A 12,450-nucleotide genomic window follows, 5' to 3' on the forward strand; every position below is an offset into this window, starting at 1 on the left:
CCAGCTCACCCCCTCAGAAAGGTTTATTTTATGGGAGAATTTTTGACAAGAGATTTAAAAAAAAAAAGTGCACACGTTGCTCTAAGTATGAGAGCTAATAGAGTAGCCTTTGCTATAACATATAGGTGAAATAAGGCATCTAGGTACCACAAATGATTGGGTCTGCCTCAATCCATTCACTTAGATGAATCATGAATTGCTTTCAATTCTTGCTTCCCCTGAGCTACAGAGGTTTCCAAACAGAAATCCTGCTACTGTGTTCAATAGGTACAGATGATGGAAAAGCCATTTCTCTAATGAGAATTTGGTAGGAAATAGTTTCTTTGTGATGCCTCCTCCCTCATGAGTAGTCCCTAGAATTCTAACAGAATAGGGGACTCACTCCTATAATTTGTCAAAACTAAGGTATCTTGAGATGACAGATCAAGTACAATTCGCTTTTCAGAAATAGAGTTCTATCTCGTGAGTTCTGAGGAAGGAATAACTGAATTGACTTGTGAGAAATCAAAAGAGAAAAAACTTTCCAACCTTCCAGCAGCACAGGAAAAAATATTTAACCTACTGAAAAACCCGAGCCCTATCACAGTTCATACTCAGAGCTCACCTCAAAAGTAACGGTAACATTCTAATCTGATTGCCTTTTCTAAGTTTTAAAAAAAAAAAAAAAATTAACGTTTATTTATTTTTGAGACAGAGAGTGACACAGCATGAACGGGGGAGGGTCAGAGAGAGAGGGAAACACAGAATCTGAAGCAGGCTCCAGGCTCTGAGCTGTCGACACAGAGCCCAACGCGGGGCTCGAACTCATAGACCGCAAAATCATGACCTGAGCTGAAGTTGGGTGCTTAACCGACTGAGCCACCCAGGAGCCCCATCCTTTTCTAAGTTTTTAGACAGTTTTGATTCTAGGCCTGAATGCGTTCGTGGAAATGTTGGAAAATAAATGGAATCAGCTCCACATCTTGCAAACCAGCCTTAATTCTTTTTTATTTTTTATTCTGAGATAATTATAGATGTTCATGCACTGGTAAGAAATAATACCAATATATTCCCTCTTTACTCCATTTTCTCCAGTGGTAGCATCTTACAAAAGTGTAGTACAATACCACAACTAAGATACTCACATTGATACAGTCTACAAATCTTATACTTCCCCAGTTTTACTTGGGTGTGTTTAGCTCTATGAAATTTTTTCATGTGTGAAGATTGATGGACCTAACATTCTATCACCACAAACATTGTTTGTGTTGGTGTTTTATAGGCAGGCTCTCTCATAGCACGATTTGCTCCCACTGTAACCTTCTGGGGCTGTTTTCCCCTCACTCATCAAAATTCCCTTGATATTTCCAATTGTTCCATGTATCAACAACTTGCTCCTTTTTATCATTAAGCAGTATTCTATGGTGTGATATGCCACAGCTTAACCATTCAGCCATAGAAAAAACAGATTATTCCACATACTGGGATATTAAAAATAAAATATTTCAAATATTTGTATAAACAGATTTTCATTTCTCCAGGATAAATGTCCATGAGTGCAGTTGCTGGATCATATAACTGTGTGTTGATTTTCACAAAATACTGGGGAACTGTTTTCAGAGTGGATGTAACCTCTTACATTTGACAGATCGACATGTTGATATTTTCTATTTTAGGCCTTCTAATATACATGCAGTGATAGCACAGTGTGATTTGCTTTTGCATTTCCCTAATGACTAATGGTGCTGAATGTCTGTGCATGTACTTATTGGCTCTGTTTTTCACTCCTCTGTTCCTCTTTTCTCATCTTCTCATAGGTGGCTTTGGAGTATTTTAGGATTTCACCTGGACTCTTTTATTGTGTTTTTACATACGTTACTACATAGTTTTCTGTGGTTGCTCTGTGTTACAATACACACATAGGACTTCGCCAACTGGTACCAACGTTATGCCACTTGGATTGAAGCGTGGAAACCTTGCTTCCATCTAAGTCACTTTGCGTGCCCCACTTTTAAAGATCATGTCTTGAGTATCGGTGTTATAATTTACATTTTAATCACTACATAGTATTTATAAAACTCATGAGAAGGGTAGTCTGTTTACCCGTATATCTGTTCTTTTCCTCTGTTCTTCCTTTCATCCCCATGTTCCAAGGTTCTTTCTCCTACCATTTCCCTTCTTCTATTTGAAGAAACTCTTCTAGCTACTCTTTAAGGATAATTTTGCTCATGATTTTATTAGTTTTCTTTCAACTTAGGATGCCTTTACTTCCCTTTTGTTTATGAAGAAGTTTTGCTGGATATAGAATTCTTAACCACTCTTTTCTTGTACCACTTTTAACGATATTATGACATTTATTTCTAGCATCCACAGTCTCAGATGAAAAACCCAATGTCATTTGAATTCATGTTCTCCTATAGGTCATGTGTCATTTCTCTCCTGCTTTTTCGTTTTTTGTTTTCACCTTTTACTCCCCACTTTACCCATTTCTTCTCCCACCCCCAACCTCTGCCTCTAGCAACCAGAAATACGTTGATTCTATATAAACTTGATTTTTTTTAGATTCCACCTATAAAAGAGATTATATATTAGTCTTTCTCTGATTTCACTTAACATAATGCCCTTGAGGTCCACCCATGTTGTCACAAATGGCAATGATTCATTTTTTTATGGCTAAGTATTTCATTGTGTATGCAGGTGTGTGTGTGTGTGTGTGTGTGTGTGTGTGTTCATCCACTGATAAACACTTAGGTTGTTTCCATATCTTGTCTATTGTAAATAATGTGCAATCAACATGAGGGTGCAGATACCCTTTTGCATTAACATTTTCACTTTCAAGTAAGGACCCAGAAGTGGAATTGCTGGATTATATAATAATTCTGTTTCTAATTTGAGGAACATCCATATTGTTTTTCATAATGGCTGCACCAATTTACATTCCCATCAATAGTGCACAAGTGTTCCCATTTCCCATCCTTGCCACTATTTGTTATTTGTCTTTTTTAATGTTTATTTTTGAGAGAGAGAGAGAGAGAGAGAGAGAGAGAGAGAGAATGCACACGTGAGCAGGGAAGGGGCAGAGAGACAGAGAGGGAGACACAGAATCTGCAGCAGGCTCCAGGCTCTGAGCTGTCAGCACAGAGCCCAATGCGGGGCTTGAAGTCATCAACTGATGAGATCATGACCTGAGCCAAAGTCAGATGCTCAACCGACTGAGCCACCCAGGCGCCCCTGTTATTTGTCTTTTTGATAATAGCTATTCTAACAGGTATGAGGTGCTGTCTCATTAGGGTTTTGATGTGCCTTGCACCGATGATTAGTGGTGCAGAGCATCTTTTCATGTACCTGTTAAGCATCCATAGGTCTTCTTTGGAAACAGCATTGATATCTTCTGCCAATTTTTAATCCGTTCTTTTTCTGTTGAGTTGTAGGAGCTCTTTATATATAGATTTCAGATATTAACTCATTATCAGATACATGATTTGCCAATATTTTCTCCCACTCAGTAGATTGCCTTCTTTTTATAATTTGCCTTGCTGTGCAGAAGCTTTTTAGTTTTCTGTAGTCCCACATGTTTAATTTTGCCTGTTACCTTTACTTTTGGTGGCAGATTCAAAAAGGCATTACCAAGACCTAGGTCAAGGTCTTAGAAGGCTTACCACCTATGTTTTCTAGGAGTTTTATGGTTTTAGGTCTTACATAAAATCTTTAATTCATTTTGAGTTAGTTTTTGTGGACGGTAGGAGATAGTGATCCAGATTCACAATTTGTATGTGGCTGTCCAGTTTTCCTGGCACCCTTTATTGAAGAGACTGGCCTTTCCCACATTGTATCTTCTGGGCTCCTTTGTCAGAAATGACCACATGGCGGGGGGGGGGGGGTCTATTTCTGGGCTCTCTATTGTGTTCTGATATATGTCTGTTTTTATGCCCGTAAACCATACTATTATTACAATTACCACAGCTTTGTAATAGAGTTTGAAACCAGAGAACTTGGTGCCTCCAGCTCTGTTCTTTCTCAAGATCGCTTTAGCCACTCAGCATCTTTTGTGAGTACATACATATTTTAGTTTTGTTCTGTTTCTGTGAAAAATGTCATTAGAATTTTGACAGGGATCACACTGAATCTGTAGATTGCTTTGGGTGGTTATGGACATTTTAACATTATTAATTCTTCCAATCCATGAGCACAAAATAGTTTTCCATTTATTTGTGTCTTTAATTTCATTCCTTAACCTCTTCCAATTTTCAGTATAGAGGACTTTCACCTCCTTGGTTAAATTTATTCCCAGGTATTTTATTCTTTTTGATGTGATTATAAATGGGATTTTCTTAATTTCTCTTTCTGATAAGTTTATTAGCATATAAAAATGCAACCAACATTTGTGTATTTTATATCCTTCATTATTATTGAACCTATTATTTCTGCCAGTTTTTTAATAGAGTCTTGAGGGTTTTCTATATATGTCATCTGTAAATAGTGACAGTTTTACTTCTTTCCAGTCTGAAAGTTCTTTTTTTTCTAATTGCTCTTGCTAGGACTTCCAGTACTATGTTGAACAAAAATGAGAGTGGGCATCCTCGCCTTGTTCCTCATCTTAGAATAAAGTTTTTAACTTTTCACCACTGCTTTTAAAAAGTTTAATTCTCAGAAGATGAGTTTGGGCATAAATATATTTGGGTTTATTCTATTTGGGCTTTTCCCAGCTTCTTAAATCTGTAAGTGTGTGTGTCTTGCGCTTAAATTTGTGAAGTGTTCAGCCATTATTTCTTCAAATACTCTTTCAGTCCTGCTCTCTGTCTCCTCCTCTTCTGGGACTCTCATGATACATTTGGCTATTTATTGTTCCTCGGGTCCCTGAGGTTCTATTCATTTCAGTTTAATTTCACTGGGTAAATTCTATTCATCTGTCCTCAAGTTCACAGGTCCTTTCCTCTATTATCTCTGCTCTTTTTTCAGTTACTGAATTTTTCATTTCTATCCTATTACATGGTTCTTTTTTAAAAAATCTGTTTCTTTGCTGAGATTTCCTGTTTTTTCATTTGTTTTATGAACATTTATAATTAATAATCGTTGAGATAATTTCAACATCTGGTTCATCCTGGTGTTGGCATCACTTGTCTTTCCTAATTCCAGTAGTAACTTTGTTCTTTGTATGATGGGCAATTTTCTATCATATCCTGAACATTTTATTATGTTAGGAAACTCTTGATTCCAGCTTATATGATTTTAATAGGCAGTCACCCTGTTTCGGGATAAACACATGGATTCCTGGTCTATTGTATGGGCAGTAGTTCCAATGCATTATAATTTTCAGAGCCTTTGGGATGCTATTTTGGTCCACTAGGTTTATCTGATGCTGCTGACCACATTGGGGGGGGGGGGAGGGGTTTCCACTGTTCCCTGCTGATGCTGCCTGAGGGAGAAGGAGCTTCCCCAGATGGGCCACCTGATGTCCCTGAGTGGAAGAAGGAAGAGTGTTTCTTGGACCAGATACTTGTTCTGTCAAGATGCCTCCTACCAAAGCCACTACTTTCTTGAAGTCTCCTGTGGGCGGAAATGACTCTCTGGGCTGCAGGAGGCAGAGGCTGCTTGGGCCAGATGCTTGTTTTTCCAGGAACTTCCTGCCAAAATCTCCTGGCCATCCCATCTCTCTATGTTAAGAAGGGAAATTTCAGATCCAGCAGGGATGGAAAGCACTTTCTGGGCCAGGCCATTTGTTGTGGCAGGAACCACCCCCTCACCCCCATACCTGCAGACACTGCCTGGCCACCTGATGACCCTAGGTAGGGGAAAGGAGTTTCAGGTCTAGTAGGAAGGGAAAATGATTCCCTTAGCTCCTCAGCAAAAATCCCATTTGAGCCTTATTAGTTCCACTACTCTTGGAGGCAGGACCTCCCACTCAGTTGAGCAGAGGAATAAACCTACCTAAGTCACACCTTCTGTAGTTAGGTCGGAGGTGGGGGGACACTTAGCCTGGGTCCCTTCCTGCCAATGGGTGGAGCGCACTAAGGTGTCCTCTCAGTAGGTTGTTCCTTCCGTCCAGTGTCCCTAATCACCCCATCCTCCTCGTTTCAGACTTCTTTTGGTTGTCTCTCATTTCCAAGGCTTATAGCTACACAAAGTAGAGTGAAGCAGGGAAAAAATGTTTTCATGTCATCTTTATGCCTTCGGCTTCATTTCTGAAGCCAGTATTAAATCAGTGTGGCACAAAGACAATTTGCAGAAGTATTTTGTTTATTCCAAGCTAATTTTTAATGTGTGTCTATATTTAGTCAATAAGCAAACATTTAAACATCAGAAGGGTTGAAAACAAATTGTGCAGCTCTAAATTCTCAGAAAAATCAAATGTGGCCACCTGAGCCTGAATTGGCCAACCAGATGAAGTGGTACAGAAGCAACCCTCTTCAGACACGGCACTTGTACACTCCCTTTTTTCCAGGCCCAGCTTTTTCAGTCATTTAAATCACCAGTCTGGCTCCTTGAGTTAAGAACTCTGACTCAGCCTATTAATGAACAATCACAAACCTTTTATAACTGCATTTTACAAACACTTTACCATAAACCCTTTCATTTAATTCTTACCATAAAAAATGGGCACTATTTAATCCTAATTCTAAATAACAGTCTCTATTACTATCATTTTATAGCTAAGGTTTTAGAATGAGGATGGGACATGCCAAGGTCATAGCACTATTTAGTGGCAGAGTTGGGATTCAACCCTCATCTTCTCTGCATTCACATTCGATATGCCTTACTTTCCCCCTATAGCAGAGAAGAACATGAAGAGGTTCCAAAATAATGCCACACATCATAAGGCCACATTGCTCTGACATGTGAATGTTCTTTTGAAAAGAGACTCATGGGGGCACCCGGGTGGCTCAGTCAGTTAAGCATCTGACTTCAGCTCAGGTCATGATCTCATGGTTCTTAAGTGTGAGCCCTGCATATCAGGCTCTGTGCTGACAACTCAGAGCCTGTTTTGGATTCTGTGTCTCCCCTCCCTCTTCCTCTCCCATTCTCATGCTCTCTCTCAAAAATGAACACTTAAAATTTTTTTTTAAAAAATGAAGAGACTCATAGGTTCCTTCAGCTTTCATTGGCACCTAAGTTGTACACTTGCACTGTCAAGCAAATTAGACCAAACAAAAATCTGAATGACCCCAAAGCAAACTTGAGAATGACCTTTCTAATCAATTCTATCAAGCTTCAGGCAGATTGCTTTCCTGGCACTCGGGTTGGCAGGATGGGTATGAACCAACCACCACACATGTCCTGCCACCCCTACAGATCATAAATACAGTCTAGGAGACTAGACCAAGATACTTTTAAACAACAAAAAAAAAAAACCTACATGTTGCCATATATAATAAAAATCTCAGTTGTGTAGATGTGCATGCAGAACAGCTATTAGAAAGCAGGGAAAGTTGAAATACTTAAAACTTAATGATTTATTCTGTAGTCTCTATTTCCTATATAAGGGTGACCTTTGATAAAACTACTGGGAGAATGGAAGAAACCAGAAATGTCATGGAAACACTATGAATAATGCTTCTTTGTGAATGATCTTTCTGGTGTCACTGCTGCAAACTCAGCCAAATGACAGGTTTTCCTGAGGGATAGATAAAGAATAACCCCATCTCTGCAACCATGCAGGAAGAACAAACTGTAAAAAATGAACAGATAGGCTCTGACGAACAAGAGTGAGTGTGTGTGTGTTGCCTGAATAGGGAGGCAGCCTGCTTGCATGGAGAGGAGAAGAAACAGGTAACGTATTAGAAGAGGCAACAACAGAGCAAATACAAAGTCCAGAGGGCATAGAGATTTTAAAGCATGGCCTCAAATTCTAAAATACTCTTTTATTTCCCTCAAAGTTGGCAGGCTTATTGCCACTCAACCAAGAGAGTATGGCAGAAGGGATGCTGTGTCATAGTGGCCATGTTCCAACACGTGTTCCTGGAGCCCTGAGCTGCTATGCTAGATGGGATTCATGTGGGTTCTCCAGATGAGAGTTAGCAGAGTCCATCCAGCCTTCCTGCCATTCCAGCCCAGGTGGCAGACACAGGAGTGAAGAAGGTTCCAGACAAGTCCAACCCCATCCATTCAAATCATCCCCAATACCAGTGAGTCTTCCCAGCTGAGGCCCCAGATGTCACAAAGACAACCACTTCTGTCTTTAAACTCCTTCCCAATGAAATCCAATAGCACAATCAAAATGGTTGTGATTTTAAGTCACTAAATTTTGAAGCTGTTGTTTATGCAGCAATAATCACAACAGAGTAAAAATAAAAGGCAAAAAGGGAGCAGAGAAAGAGGGAAGTTTAATACAGAGCTGGTGCAGGAGGCAGAATTAAGCATGGCCAGAGAATGCAGCCAAAATGTGAACAGGAATGTGAAATGGAAGAGGAAATGTGAAGAGAAAAGTCAGCGGTAAGAAACCACATGAGCTTCTAAGGACTATTAGTCTCTGCTGCAATTCCAATTCTGGGTGCCAGCAACACACACAAAATCCTAGAATTGCATTCATTAATGACAGCACAAGATTTGTCCCCAAGAAAATGCCACCTTTTTTCTTTCTGTATAAGAAGGACAGCTCTTGCTTTTACCAGAACCTGCCTACGCACCCACCACCCCCCCCGCCCCCAGCCCACCTCAGCCCGCAACACCAGGTCTCACAGAGCTTGGTGGCAGATGTTGCCCAAGGAACAACAGCCTCAGGAAGCTGGAATTCACCAGCACTGGTGGGGGAGGGGGATGCTGGGTTCCACGAGTCCTGTGTCCCAGAGCTGCTCTACAACTAAGGGCTCAGTGTGCCTAATATCTTGTCCAGCACACCAGCTTGGAACCACTGCCATCATGTCTTGAACCACAACATTCAGCTAGGATATCAGCACCCCCTTCACCAACTTGGGCTGGACTCTGACTCACTTTAACTCCTGGCTAGCATCCTACACCCACCAGGCACACCACCTGACTTGGATGCTTCCACAATTAGACCAGAGTCCCCATACTCCTTTGAAAGTCTATAAAGTGAGCAGCTGGCCATCCTTCGGGGAATTTTCTTGAAGCTTTGTATCTATTTCCTCAGCTCCACAGTGGCTCCACCTACCTTGCAGATAAGCCACCTAAGTTGTGACCACTCTTGCAGGAAGCATAGCATTTTGCCAATAGACCAAACATAGCCTACTCGGATCCACTGTGAAAACTTTTCTTTTAAGCACTTCCTCTGTGATTCCCCAAACACCACTGAGGAAGGTCAAAGATGTATGCCAGCTCAGTGCTTCCTTGATTTACTTGTGGCTGACTGCAAAGCAAGCCCTCCTCCCCGGAGCTATTTGTCTAAGTAGCATACTTAAGTTCAGATTTCCAGTTAATACCTGTGGAGCCAACCCCCAGCTTACTCAGCTTTGAGACTAAAGACTTAATGGACCTCAAAGTCTCTCAAGTTGTCAATTTAAGCAGAAATTCTGAAATTTTCCCAAAGCAACTGTTTTCCTACTTCAGTGGCTAGAAAGGAGAAGAGAACTAGAGAAAGTGACAGTCTAATGACCTCCCTGCCAAGAAAACTGGACTGCAAGGTGATGGGGCACCACCTCCTAAGTCACAAGCATTAGCAGATACCTCCTGCCAGCCAATGCAAAGCATCAGAGAAACACCCAACAATGGATTCATTCTTTCTCCCAGAAAGAGGGAAGCAAGAGCAGGTCTGAGGGGCTGGAAGGAGAAGTTCTGAGCCTTGATTGAGCCTCATTGTCAAGCTGTCTGGGAAGATTGCACAGCTGGGATAAGTGTTGTATTCAGCAAAACACATGATGGACACTGCTTTTGTGCCAGGGACACTCCAGTCAGCACGGAGCCTTAGACGGCTGTGAAAATTAAAGCCTTTCCAGGCCCTTTCACAACACACCTGATTTCTGTATTAAATTTGAGGGTGGTTGGGCATTGTGTTGGGTAATTGGCAGCTCTGAATGTCACCATAGGCGACAGGCTGGCTCTGATCTCAGACAACGGGGAAAAGCAAGCTCCCCTGATACTCAGGCAGCCCTAGGTGTGAGTGAAAGCATGCAGGGCCGTGAAAGAGAGATGACTGGATTCTGGTCCCATTAATGTCCAGCCCCACCTCATCCTGTATACAAGAGTAGGATCTATGTTTCTGACCCCCAAGTCACAAGACTGGGCTAGCAGAAAAGTCACCTGTTTTAACAACACAATTCTTCCCAGGCAGTCAGCATCATCAAACACCAGGCAGAAGAGAAGGAGAGAGAGTGTGTCTGGTATTACATATAGGAAACAGCCAGGTTGGCCTTAGAGCCCACATCATCACATCCACAGGATACAGAGGATTCATATCCTCATCAATTTCTCCATCTTCCATGGGGAAATTGGAGACATTCTCAGCAATTAGCAGGACAGGCCAGCTCTTAAGGCAGTAGCCAGTGTGTGGCAAGTCAAGTGGAGTACAGTCCTAGAGAGGAGATCTGTGTGCTCGGCATAAGACTAGGTGGCTTACACACATTAGGTAACTTGATTTCTTGGAATCCTTACAGTAACTCAATTTACAGAGAAATACATGGAGATTCTGAGAAGTTCAGTGACAGTCAAGGTCACACAATTATAGAGATGGTATTCAAACTCAGGTCTCTCAAACTCAACAGTATCTGGGTCATGTAAGAAACCAAAGAGACTGTGACACTTAGCTCTTGCCTGGGCTCAAGACTAAAGAGACATACCTGGAGTGAGGTAGCAAGGAGCCAGGCAGGAGGAAATCTGGCCTGACAGATACATGCTAGGGAGGACACAGCCCAAGCTCCTGCACATCCCCTGGGGCCTATTTCATTCTGACGCCATAGCACAGTGGGGAGAGAACAAATCTCAACTCCCCTCATCTTCTACGATACCTTCTGCAATATAATACAAGATGGGGTCCTCCTTGGCTCAGATACCCCCCCCGCCTCTGCTGCTCAAGTGAGCCCTCTGAACACGGCCTCCAGTACACACAGCAAACTAAGACCAGGAAGCAGGGTCTGATAACCACTCACTATAGGCTTCAGAAAACTGAGGCATTCATGAAAATCCCTCAAGGGCATGGTCTCTACTCATCTTTGAGTGTTCTACTCATCTTTGGGTGTTCCAAATCAATGTCAAAGGGAAAAAGTCACAGTTCACTTCTTTAATGACCTTCTCAGAGAGGAGACCAGTTGGTTTTTCCTTTCTTTTTAAATTATCTTTGTCTAGTTATCACTTTTGAGCAGATATGTTTGAGACAGAGTCCCAGAAGGGATGCAATATCTACCTCATACCGTATCTGTGAACCCCAATACCTAGGACTACCTTGGGGCTCTCATCCTAGCACTTGGATTCACAGTCCAGGTTTGGGTTGGGGAGACACTGTAAGCCGTAACCATCATCACAGAATTGCAGGGAACACCAAAAATTAAGCAATGGAGTCTCTAGGCCCATATCCTACACATGCACAGCTAAGGACAGGGGTTCCTGCAGATGCCATGGCTGAGATCCACCTCAAGCTTCCCAAGCTCATTCCCTCAGAGAATTTAAACTTGCTCTTTCCTCTCCCTGGACCATTCTTTCCAGATCCTAGCTCAACTGACTGCTTCTGTTCAGATTATAATACAAACATCACCACTTCAGAGGAACGTTCTCTGAGCAATTGAAGCACAAGACCCTCACTCACTGTCACATCATTAAGCTTTAATGTTCCTTCTTAGCACAGTGACCTTCTAAATTATCCCATTTGTTGTGTACATATACCCTGTCTTTCCTCAGAGAACATCAATTGTATGAAAGAAGGGATCCCATCTCTTTCATTCACGACTGCCTCACCAGGGCCAACAACGCCTGCCCAAATTGATACACAGTAAATTCATGGGGAATGAACTCAGGGTGGCCTGAGAGTCACTGATGGTGTGGAAATTCGACTTCTTCCTTTGGTCATAGGAGTGGAGATGAGGGCTAGATCATCAGAAGGTTCGGGGCTCATCTTCACACAAAGGTGGGTGTGCAACAGGTGGCATGGCCCCTGGCATCAGTGGATAAGCCTGGGACCAGAGATCTAAAAACAGGTAAGGCCATGAGTGAAGCTCTTACCAGAGTCCACACGTGGAAAACACTACATTCCTGGGGCAGATGAAGGTGGTTGTCTTAGTCCACTCAGGCTGCCGTAACAAAATACCATAGACCAGATGCTTGGGGAACAGAAACTTCTTTCATGCTTCTGGATGCTTGAAGTCTGGGCCAGGCTCCGGCGAGAGCTCTCTTCCTGGCTGGCAGAAGGCCACCTTCTCGCTTTCTGTTCATATTGCTGTGTGTTCACACAGCCTTTCGTCAGTGCATGCACATGGAGAGCAAGCTCTGGCCTCTCTTCCCTGGGGAATCAAAGCCCTACCCTTATGACCTCATTCAATCCTAATTACTTCTGTGAAGGCCTTATCTCCAAACACTAGTCACAGTGGA

The sequence above is a fragment of the Acinonyx jubatus genome, chromosome D2 (assembly GCF_027475565.1).
Source record: "Acinonyx jubatus isolate Ajub_Pintada_27869175 chromosome D2, VMU_Ajub_asm_v1.0, whole genome shotgun sequence".
Taxonomy (NCBI): Eukaryota; Metazoa; Chordata; class Mammalia; order Carnivora; family Felidae; genus Acinonyx; species Acinonyx jubatus.